The 13,120-nt window shown below is 35.3% G+C and overlaps 1 non-coding gene across 1 annotated transcript; it reads right to left on the bottom strand.

Annotated features, from left to right (window-relative positions):
- Window positions 1-1,093: 1,093 nt before the first annotated feature.
- Window positions 1,094-1,197, bottom strand: LOC128247151 (U6 spliceosomal RNA). The gene has a single exon (XR_008263564.1). It is a non-coding gene; the product is annotated as a U6 spliceosomal RNA (small nuclear RNA).
- Window positions 1,198-13,120: the final 11,923 nt, after the last annotated feature.

The raw sequence follows: 13,120 nt of genomic DNA, 5'->3' as shown, positions 1-13,120 counted from the left end.
ATATATATATATATATATATATAAAAGGAAAATGAAAATATCTTTTTCCAAAACCGTATTAACAGGTGAGACAGATAGTTGAAAAAAATATCAATATCTTTAATACTGTCATTTCAACACGCTATGAATTTTTAGTTATTAGTCGGCTAACGTCCCACACCAATACGAATTTGTCAGTTTTTATGGTGTTTCAAATATTTCTATATTTTTAAAAAGAATTATTATAAAAGTATTCGGTATTTATTGGATTATTAACTTCTTTTGTATTTTTTATTCAGATTTTATTCCTGTTGATATCCATCTTGAAATACCTTACAGGTATGAGCCAACGAAAGAGCTGTTATACTTTCGATCTGTTAGAAATAGCAGCCAAATCTCCCTCAAATCACATCCGAAAAAGGAAACACATTGGACAATGTCGGCTTAGATTTATAAGGGTGGTCACCGCTAGAATATCTTTGATTATAGGTCTGCAATGCTTAATTCAGGGCTAAAGAACAATAACCAAATAAATTTAAAACACAAAATGATTTGGTTTGGATTGAATTCAGAGTCATTCATTATGCTATGTAATAATGAGGGTATCAAAGTAAGTGCGAATCATGCATATGTAAGAAGTGCCCATGGCTGTGTGGTAAAGAAGCTCGCTTTGCAACCACTTGGTTTCGAGTTCAGTTTCATTGCAGTACCTTAGGCAAGTGTCTTCTATTATAGCCCCAGGCTGACCAATGCCTTGTTAGTGAATTTGATGAATGGAAACTGTGTGGAAGCCCGTGGTGAACCTAATGCGACCTTACGACAAAACATGGAGACGGGGTAATATATATATACAATGTTTATATACCAAAAAGATTTTATAACTTTTTTCTAACATTTTTCTAACATTTTTCTGACATAATTTAGATATATACTTTAACCAAGTAACACAAGCCTTCTGTAGTTTTTTCACTCTTATTATCTTTTATACATCCAACCACGTGCTTTCACATACCAACTTTCTCACCTATATATATATATATATATATATATATATATATTTATTTATGTGTTTCAGCCAAGTGGCTGCGGTCATGCTGGTGCACCACCGTGATTTGAAAATATGGAACGCTTCACGAATTTGCGTGTCATCCTTGCGCAGGGGCCATGCTAATCTTCTCTGTATCGTTCCAATTTTAGAATATGTACCGCAATTTGTGTGTGTGTCAGTGTTTATGTTTGTTCCTCTCCCATCGCTTGACAACCTGTGCTGGTTTGTTTACATCCTTGTAACTTAGCAATTTGGCAAAAGAGAGACCGAAAGAATTAGTTACTGACTTTAGAAATAAGTACTGGGGTCAGTTTGTTTGCCTAAAACCTTCAGGATGATGCCCCAGCATGACCACAGTCCTATGACTAAATCGAGTAAAAGGTAAAAAAAATGTTGAAGTGAATCTAACGGTTTTTTGTGTGTTTTTAAATGGCTTATAAACACCTTCCACACTGCGATTGTTTTTGTTTCAGCACACGACCGCAGATCAAATCACTTGCTATGCAAGTACATCTCCGTAATATTTTAGAAATGTTATTATGAAATCAATTTCTCAATCTACAATTAGAGCAAAAAAATTTTTTTTCTTATTTCATATTGGAATTGAAAGAAGAAGTTATGACACTCATATTTTTTCTGAAATAATTGAAAACAAGTTGTGAGCATCTGACTACTTATAAAATTATTATTATCATCACTCATTTTAATGTTCTCACCTCTTGTACACTGGTGTGAGATGGATGGGCTTGTACTGCAAGATCATGTCTGATTTGTAAAGGACAGTTTCTTAATAGCACTTTGTTTGTCTTCATGTTCTGAGTTCAAATTCTGCAGAAGTTGACTTTGCCTTTCATCCTTTTGAGGTCAATAAAATAAGTACCAGCTGAACACTGGGATCAATGTAATCAACTTAGCCCCTTCCGTAAAATTGCTGCACTTGTGCAAAAGTTTGAAACTAATATTAAGAAGGCTCATTACTTCTGATCATTTATCCTGCATTCATCAGCTAATTCACACACACACACACACACAATTTTTTTTTAGTCATTCTAAGATCTAGCAGTTATGGTTAAGTTATTCTTCACTGATGAGACTTAATAAGACCAAAACATGTGCAGAATTGTTACTGTACTGCTAAAAATCAAACTCACTCTTTAATGTATTTTAATTAGAATTTTCAAGGCGTTAAGCTGGCAGAATCATTAGCACATCAAACAAAATACTTAGTGGCATTGCTTTTATAATTTTCGCTATTAATAAATCTCAGTCAAGCACTGAGGTCACTGTAATCGACTAACTCCCTCCTCTTAAAATTATCAATGTTGTACCAATATTTGAAAGAATTAATTAAAATTTCAGGTTTGTCCTCTTGCCATTTCTGCTTTTTTTCCTCTTCAGAATTAAAAATTATGAAATAACTAGTCTCATGACTAAGTTTGTAATTTTAATTGAATCAGGTTTTTTTTGTTTTTTTTTTTGCTTACTTATGTTGAGTATAATAACATTACTTTACTATGAAATGATCATCTAAAGCCTTTTTTTTTTGTCCCACATAAATCCACATTATACATTCAATGGATTGCATGTATTTCTTTTTCTATTGAATTTAAATTCTACTGAGATTGACTTTGTCTTTCATTCCCCTGACCACTGAGTCAACAAAATAATAACCTGTAACATTTACTAAGTCAACTATACCTTCCCCTACAAAAATTGGTATTTGTAACTAGTCAAAATAAATCAACATTTAGCAGTTCTCAAGTTATTCTTTTATTTATTCATTTACCTATGTATTCTGTCAAGTTGTTTACTCATGACATTCTATGACTCACATTATTTAATAAAAAAAAAAAAAGAATTATTTCATTAGTTTCATAATATAATTTGCTTGATTATACTTTCTAACTTTATTGATAAAAGGTTGTCAGACTAAGATGGATATAGGCATGGCTCAGTAGTTTGCTTTATTGCTATGTGGCTTCAGGTTCAATCACACTGTATAGCACATTGGGCAAGTATTTTCTACTATAGCTTTGAATCAACTACAAGTTTGTGAGTGAAGTTTGATTGACAGATAGACTTAATCTGTTACCTAGTTTAATACCACCATTTGACCTTTGAAATACCTTTAGTAGAAGCCACCCTGTTGCAAACATTTGAATCAAGCCTCCATTATGAGGATAACTTCTTCCCTCGTATCATTAAAACCCTGTTAAAAGTTATGGGAGTTACCCTTCCTCCTCTAACTTATGTTAAAAAACAAACTGCTTACTACCTGTAAAATTATGAATATTTTGCTGTAGTCATTATATTAAGGCTCAAGGCTGTGAACTGGCAGAATTTCTAGAGTGTTGGTAAAAATGCATTGGATATTTGTTCTGGCACTTTACATTCTGAGTTCAAATGCTAATACAGTCAATTTTGCCTTTCATCCTTTTGGATTTGATAAAATGAAGTACTGGTCACCAGTATTGACTGAGTGCATCGCTTGAAACTGTTGGCTTTGTACCTAAATCAGGGTGACAGTTGAAAGACCTCTGCAAAGCATCAGTGGTGAGCTCAGGTGATATCAGAACAGAGAAGGAATAGACTTGATGATATGCAAACATGGGCCTCCATTACATGTACACAGAAGAGACCTGAGCATAGGATGCGTTGATTAGATGGAAAGTGCACAAAAGCCTCTATCACACAGACTCAAGAGACATTGTCCCATTTCATTTCAAACGACTTCAATTTCCAGTGAGTCTTAGTTTTACCATGACCATCAACAAATCACAAGGGCAAACATTTTTGGTTGTCGGTTTACACCCTGAAGAGCCCTGTTTCACCCATGGTCACCTTAACAATGAATGTTCAAAAGTGTGAAGCAAGAAAAATCTTTATATCTATGCACCAAGTGGAAAAACAAAATAATGCAGAAATATATCCTGATTGAGAGACCTATCCATCAGGAAAGACATGGTCTGGTATGGAAAAAAATAATTGCAATACAAGCATTTTATTGTGAAAATAACTTGATAACAACAGGCTACTCAGCTAATATTTGTATATTTTATTTGCATAAACTTTAACATGTTTAGAGCAGGTTACATGGTTGATATAGGAGTGTTGATATAATGTTAGTCTGGAGGAGAGTTGTGTCACACCAATATTCCTTGTGTTTATTTAGAAATAAAGTTTCAACCTTAACATAATACACTGCAGAAAGCTCTCTCTCTCTCACACACACACACATTTCTATACATATAAACACTGTTTCTTTTAATGTTAGGATTCAATCCATTATAAGAGAAAAAATAAATTGGAGATAAATTATTTTAAATAGTCCATACAATCAAATAGACTGGTTTTTAACCCTTTTGTTACCATATTTCTGTTGAGCTGCTGTGTTTCTTTCAATTAATTTTAGATATAACAAAGAATTTAGTTATCATTAAGGAGCATATTTGGCATATTTTGCGTTATGAGATCAATAAAGCAACAACAGAAAGTGCAAGGAATATATGCAGTATATGGGGACTGGACAATAAGTGTAAACCAGTGTCAACAATGGTTCCAGAAATTCCGAGCTGGAAACTACAGCCTAGAAGATGAGCCTTGTCCTGGAAGATCTGTAGCACTCAACAAGGATGTCCTGTAAACCCTGGTGGAACAAAATCCCATTGTAACTGTTGAGGAACTAGCAGAGAAGCTTGGATTTGATTATTCACCCTTTCATCAACACCTGTGTGTCATCAGAAAGTCACAAGCTTTCCAAGTCTAATCGCACACAGTGAGTGAATGTATGCTCTTCTTTGCTGTCACGTCTCACGAATGAACCTTTCTTGGGCTGAATAGAGACTGGTGACAAGAAATGAGTTCTCTATAAAAATGTCAAGTGCCAAAGACAGTGGGTAGGGAAAAGGAGAAACACAGGCACCCCAAGCTAAAGAAGGTATTCAAGCACATAAGGTGTTGTTATTTGTTTGATGGGATATGAAAGGTTAAGTCCACTTTGAACTTTTAAACCCAAACCAAATGATAACAAAGGAGATCTACTGCAAGCAGCTTGAATGGCCTAAGTCAGCGCTAGAAGAAAAACGACCATATTTGCTTTCAAGATGAAAGGTGTTCTTCCATCAGGATAATGCTTGACTACATACAGCAAGGATGACATTCCAAAGGCTGGAGCAGTTTAAATGGGAAATGATACCCCACCCACCATATTTGCCAGACATTGCCCCATTTGATTATCATTTATTCTGCAGTCTTCAGAATCATTTGGACAGAAAAAATATGAATTCTGTAGACAAGGTCAGAACAGTACTGGAGGAGTATTTTTCATCACCGACAAATGAATTTTGGAAGAGGGGCCTTGCAAGTCTACCAGATAGATGGAAGAACATTGTAGAAAATGAAGGAGAGTATATTTTAGATTTAAAAATAACTTTGTTTATCTTAATTTTGAAAAATAAAAGGAAGTATAAGAAAACTGCATTATTTATGGGGTGACCCAATATATTACTTTGCTGTATTTACTATGAGATAAACGAACTCTGCTGTTAAATGCTAAGTGTCATGGCAATGGCTGCGACAAGATACAAATTACTAACTTTTTGGTTGGTTGTTCGTACGCTATTAATTTGGTCATTTATGCTCTCCTTATATAATGAATAAAGTAAATTATTTTGAGAATCAAGTTTAGTATGACATCTTGATTGCCAATAAAGTAAATACCTAGGTGAAAGCATAGCTGTGTGGTTAAGAAGTTTGTTTTGCAACTGTGTTGTTCTGGGCTCAGCCTCAGTATAAAGTGACATGGAAAAGTGCCTCATACCATAGTCTTGTACTTACCAATGCCTTTTGAGTGGAATTTGGTAGTTAAAAATTATGTAGAAGCTCATTGTATCCATATGTGTGTATATCAATAAATGATATACACATCAGTAACAAATTGTCAATAAATCAGTGCATTGAACAAAAAATACTTTCTGATATTTATCCTGAATTGTACAGACATCACCAAATGTAATGGACCATTGATCGGTTCATTGGAAACCTATAACTAATGACACTATTGCTCACAAATTCATTATGTGTGTGTGTGTGATCAATATTGCCAAGTGCAATAGTCAGCTTAAAATGAACAGTAATATTCCGGCCAGGCCTATATGCCATAACCAGTAATATATTTCTTGACAATATATGTGACTGTGTGGTAAGAAGCTTATTTCCCAACCACATTTGTCTGGGTTCATTCCTGCTGCATGGCACATTGAGCAAGTGCTGGAAGGCTGCACCAGACTCCAGGCTGATTTGGCATGGTTTCTATGCTGGATGCCCTTCCCAACAGCAACCACTCTGAGAGTGTAATGGGTGCTTTTGTGTGCCACCAGCATGGGTGCCATTTGCGTGACATCAGTAGTTGCTACAACTATGATTTTACTTGGCTTGATAGGTCTTCTTCTCAAGCACAATATAATGTCAAAGGTTTCTACTTCACCTGGCTTGTCAAATCTTCTCAAGCACAGAATATCACCAAAGGTCTCGGTCACTAGTCATTGCCTCTGTGAGGCCCAAAGTTCGAAGATCATGCTTCACCACCTTGTCCCATGTCTTCCTGGGTCTACCTCTACCATAAGTTCCCTCCACAGTTAGAGATCGGCACTTCTTTACACAGCTGTCCTTGGCTGTCATAGCCCATGTTTCACTGTCATGTAGCATAGCTGTTTGCACACAGGCATCATACAATCTGCCTTTCACCCTGAGAGAGAGGCCTTTTGTTGCCAGCAATGGTAGGGGCTCTCTGAACTTTTCCCAGCCTATTCTTATTCTCACAGCTATGCTCTCAGAGGATCCACTTCCACTAATGGCTTGGTCACCTAGATAACGGAAGCTATCTCTAGCTTATCTCACTGGCAATATGAAATACAGTGACAGAGATTTAATAAGATGATCAAAAGGAAGCATGAACATAATAAGGATATGTTAATACTATAATCTTTCAAAGTTGAATAAAACTCCTTTAGTTATGTAAGTGAGCAGTTTAGCATTAAATAATATTATAACCGGAAGGATATCTGACTGTAGAAAATCCACTTCGTTAAATTCCAGCTGACCCATGCAAGCTTGGAGAAGTGGATGCTAAATGATGATGGTGACACTATCTGCTTATGCATGATAATCATTATTAACTATTTTCTATGCTCGCTGTATTAAAATATGTTAACGCAACTTAATGGTTGGTGTTGCTGAGTAATTTCCCTTCAGTGATTTATTTTGTAAACACCTCTATGTATTTAGTCCAGCGTTCTAACTCTTGTTATTGCATTGCACTATTACAACTAACAACAATAAATGGATCTTCATCATTTTTGATTATTTTCATTGTTCAACCAACTGTACTTTTTGCACATTGAATTAACAGATAAGTGGTTGGTCATTCTACAGACGCATATGTTCTGAAGGTAATACTCAAGCAGGATCAATGTGACACATGACAAATCCAGACCTTAAATTACAGGATCAATCCATTCAAATGGATTCCACTCAATTTTCTTCTACCCAAAACTTGAGTCTAGCTGAAGCCAGAGTAAAAGAAACTTGCTCAAGATGCCACCAAGTAGAATCTAACCTGGAACTTCATGGTTATGAAGTAAACTTCTTAACTCATTTGATAACAACCTGCCCAAAACTGCCCCTGGTTCTATGGTACCAATTTCATGATTTAAAGCAGGGGTCACCAAAGGGGGTCCGAGGAACTCCCTAGAGTTTGGCGAGGAATTACAGGGGTCAATGATAGCCAAGGGGTTGGTCTCCAAAAAACCAGCTCACCCAGATGAACTGCTTGAAATACTTAGCGCCATGAAATGTAGGAAAGCATGATAAATTTTTACTGCAGCGAGAAGTCTGCTGTTGCTAACGTTTGAGACCTGATGTTGTAATCTGTATTGTAATTGAAGATTGAGAGGCGTGATTGAGGGGATGCGGACTGTCAAGTGTTTGCTTATGGAAATGACTAGGCCTGCTAGGAGAGATAAGATATTAAATATATATCTCATAAATGTTTTTGTTAGTAAGTCATTGTAGGTGTTGGATTTGTGAAGCAGGAATGTTGATCACTTGAATGCTATGCTGTCCTTTATGCTATGGTTGTCTCTCTATCAGTGAACTGTCTGATTTCAGTTTCAATATTGTGATGAAAACTTTTTTGAGATCAGCAGCTGAGCCATTCCTTGTGGCATTTCTCAGCTCTTACATGGTGGAAACTGGCTTCAGCCGTGCAAATGCAATCCTCAGCAAACAGAGAAATTGCCTGAACCTGGAGGAACGAAGTGATTTGAGACTGAAAATGACCAACATTCAGCCTGATATCAATGCCTAGATTCAGGATCACCATGCTCATCCCTCACATTGATGTTGTCAGTTTCAATAAAAGATATTCCAGTAATATGATGTGCTTTTCACATTTTCTAACCATGAAAACAGTTTCATAAAAATTGAAAGTTTAATACTGTATACTGGTACACGTAGTTTTAAACGTAAAAAAGTGTGTCATCTTCAATAGAATTTCTTAATTTGTCGTACATATATATTTTAGCTAACATATTAATTGCCATCATTATGGTACAGTAGGGTAGGGTATTAAGATATTTTAAATGAGGAGGGTGGTTGGTGCGGAAGAAGAAGTGGCTAAAGGGGGTGGTCAATGGTTGAAAAAGTTTGGCAACCCCTGATTTAAGTGATCTAAATTAAAACCTTCAATCAAAATTTCATTGTGATTTACATTCCCAACACCAGCTAATCATGATGCTATTTTACTAAACTCTTCCTTATTTTCAAACTTAATTGACATAATCCTTTTTACTATAGGCACAAGGCCTGATATTTTATCAGGTAGGGGCTAGTTGACCTCAATGTTCAACTGGTACTTATTTCATTGGCCCTGAAAGGATGAAAAGCAAAGTCAACCTCAGTGACGTTTGAATTAGAATGTAAAGGCAGACAAAATGCTGCTTGGTATTTTGTCCAGCATGTTAATGATTTAACCAGCTCACTGCCTGAAAAATTGACGTAATGGCAGTGTTTTTCAACAAAAATATGATAATAAAAGAGTTAACCATTTGGTCATACAGCATCCTCATAGCAGTAGTACTAGTGGTAGTGGTGGTGATACTTGTAGTAGTAAATCATACATGTTTAATCTCTGTGAGATTAGAAACAAACAGATAACTTCAAACCCTCTAAAGTCATTGCGCATAAAACATTGATAAACTAATTAACATTCTTCAAGAATTTGTATCCTAATTGAAATATAATAGTTTCTATTGGTCAGGCGGCTTGAGATATGTCATAGTAGATGACCTAAAAATAATTACACTCAATTATGGCAATGCAGAAATTAACATAATCTAAATTGCTAAACAATTAGCTCAGTTGTTAGGTTTGATAGGTCTGTAAATCTTGAGTACCAAGTTCATGTCTGATTTGAAAATTTGTGCTACACCGGCTGGCAGTGATTATATATTTATTCATATGTATGCATTTTTGTGTTTGTATTTGTCTCCTTACCATCACTTGACAACTGATGATGGTGTGCTTATCTCACCATAACTTAGCAGTTCAGCAAAAGAGACCAATAGAATAAGTACTAGGCTTACAAAGAATAAGTCCTGGGGTCGATTTGTTCGACTAAAGGTGGGGCTCTAGCATGGCTGCAGTCAAATGACTGAAACAAGTAAAAGAATAAAAGAATATGAAGCAGAATTTGTGTGTGTGTGTGTGCATATGTTCCTTATGCATTCGAAAACTTAGTTGCCGATTTTGAAATATGGGGTATCAAAAGGTTCTGTAATCTTTTAGTTACCAAATAAGCTTTATTTTCATTTACATATTTGTATTACAAAAATTTAACATTATAATCTTTCTTTTAGTCAACTATCGTGAACAACATTTTATACCACATTGACAATATCACATTTTCTATATGAGTTTTGTATGTGTCTCTGAATGTGTGTGTTTGTGCATTCATTACATACTTTAAGCTGATGACTAAGAAGTATATGTGTGTGAGTTTGACGATGTATACATACATTTTTGTGACGACTGACACACACACACACACACACACACATATATCTAAAGAGAGAGAGAGACATACAGAGGGACAGAGATACACCTGAGGTGTGCGTGAATGTATGTTTCTCTGCGTCTGTCTTAGTATATGTATTAAAAACATATATTAGTATATGTATGTGACATATGGGGTATCAAAAGATTAATCTTTCGGCTACCAAATAAACTTTATTTTCATTTATATATTTGCATTACAAAAATTTAACATTATGATCTTTCTATAAGTCAGCTATTGCAAACAACATTTTATACCACAATGACAACATGACATTTTCTACATGAGTGTGTGTGTGTGTTTGCGCATTCATTACACATTTTAGGCCAATGACTGAGAAGTATATGTGTGTGAGTATATATGTGTGTGAATATACATACATTTTTGTGATGACACACACACACACATGCACATGCACACACATGCACACACACACACACACACTCACACATCTAAAGAGACCAGAACAATCAAATCAATTACACATGTATCGTGATCTATTTCGGCAATATCTGGTTGATATGTATGCTAAAGTTGAGAGTAAGCATCTCCTCTACATTTGAAACAATCCAAAAAGTTAGGGGCTAAAAATTATGTTCATTTCCTAGATGCTCTGAGGACAGATAGTGATATTCAAAACATGGGGCAACTTTTAATCCTCCCATTACATTCACAGATGGTCCTTGTTATATGTACAAATGAATACAAGATGCTATAACATATATCGAGACGTACGGAAAATCAGATCTTTTTGCTACTTTCACCTGCAGTCCTTCTTCCAGTGTTGCATCTTCTGGTATTGCAGCTACCCTCCTCAGTGGGAGAAAACTGCTCATTCCATGCTCAAGCTCCCTCTGAACCTTGCAATAAAGAATCTCAGATGTGCAACATTTCCCAAAACTCTGCAATGGCAACAGTTCTCCAACAAACTTGCCTCATTGTTTGGGATGAGTGCACTATGTCACATCATGGAGCTCTAGAGGTACTTGACTGTACCCTCCAAGACATAAAAAAAACAATAGCATGCTCATGGGAGAAGTAACAGTTCTTCTTGCAGGAGATTTTCATCAAGAGTTGCCAGTTATTCCCAAAGGGTCAAATGCTGATGAGGTCAATGCATGCTTACAAAAATCGTACCATTGCAGACATTTGAAAAAACTTCATCTTACAAGCAACATGAGAGTACTTCTACAAGGTGATCATACGAGCTTCTTAAGATTGGTAATGGGATATTAACATTCAACTCAAGACTTCAACTACATGAAATTACATGCAATCATATGATACTTTCTCTTAGGGATCTTATGGATAAAGTATTTTCTAATTTATCTGTCAATTATACTGATGTAAACTGGCTGTGTGAAAGAGCTATACTGGCTCCAACTAATGAAATGGTTGATAAACTCAATCATGAACTTCTTCAAAAGTTAACAGATACATCAGAAATGGCTTTTTGATCAATTGACAACAGTTGATCAAGATCAGGTTGTTCAATACCTTGTTGAATCTCTGAACACACTTAAACCTACTGGAATGCCACCACATAACTTGGCACTAAAACTAGGTGCTTCCATTATGTTATTTCGGAATCTTGACCCATCTCACCTGTGTAATGGAAGTCACTTAATTGTTACTTCCATGAAGCACCATGTCCTACAAGCAACAATCATAATAGGTAGTCACAAAGGAGAAAATGTCTTTATTCCAAAAATTCATCTCAAACCTACTAATATTCCATTTGAATTTAAGATGCTTCAGTTTCCAGTCAAACTAAGTTTTGGTATTTCAGTTAACAAATCTCAGGGTCAATCCCTCAAGATTGTTGGACTTGATCTCTCTACTACATGCTTGTCCCACAGCCAGCTCTATGTGGCTTGCTTGCAAGTTGGAAGCAGCAACAATGTATTCATTTCGACACCGACACAAAATTACACCATGATTATTGTTTGCCCTGGGGTGCTTCAACATTGACAGATTTTCAGTTCGAAATTCTATTATCATTACAATTTGGATATTTTTAAATAGTATTAGGTTTGCTCAATCAGAATTGATTTGACAATAAACAACTACTGCAACAATAATAACTACTTTAGTAACTACATATCAAACTTGTTTTACCATTGATTATATGCCATATTCATAGCTGAACCTCACTCCACCTACTGATTAACTGCAGTGACACAAAGACACACATACATCCCCATGCTAATACTCCCACCTCTATTACCTGTCTATTATATTCTTCTTTATATACTTAAAAATTTGTAAGAAAAAATTTTTTTATTTAGATTATTGTATATTTAGTGTGACACAAACTAAACAAACTGGGCTATAGTGTTGCCTGTAAGTTGAGAGTGAGGAAATGTCATGCATGACTAGAAACAGGACAATAATAATGATGCATGAGAATGCAAAGAATAGATAAGGCTTGCAAAAATAAATTAGTGTATATGTGATACATTCAGAAAGGTGGAAGAATTAGGTGTAACAGTTTCCACATGACATGTTCACCTGTTCAGAAGCATGCACATATGCATTCATACACCTACACATATACTTAATAGTTTTGGCATTCATTTATTCATTTATGTTGGATAAATGAGATTATTTTCTTTTCATGCATCTATACTTTGTACATGAATTGTTGAAGCAAAAGGTCTTGTAACAAGATATTCTTTTGACCCATCTAAACCACTTCAACATTTACGAATTATGCTTTCTACTATAGGCTCAAAGCCTGAAATTTTAGAGAAGGTGATCATTGACCCTGGTACTCAACTAGTACCTATTTTATTGACCCTGAAAGGATGAAAGGTCATGTTGACTACAGTGGTATTTGAACTTAGGACATAAAAGATGTACAGAATATTGCTCAGCATTTTGTCCTGCATGCTAATGATTCTGCCAGCTCACCTTATATCATTGGTTCCTAAATTGCATATATATATATATATATATATATATATATATATATATATATA

This window comes from Octopus bimaculoides, chromosome 2 (genome assembly GCF_001194135.2).
Source record: "Octopus bimaculoides isolate UCB-OBI-ISO-001 chromosome 2, ASM119413v2, whole genome shotgun sequence".
NCBI classification, from domain to species: domain Eukaryota; kingdom Metazoa; phylum Mollusca; class Cephalopoda; order Octopoda; family Octopodidae; genus Octopus; species Octopus bimaculoides.
The sequence above is the reverse complement of the archived record's forward strand: the minus strand, read 5'-3'. Positions and strand labels throughout refer to the sequence as shown.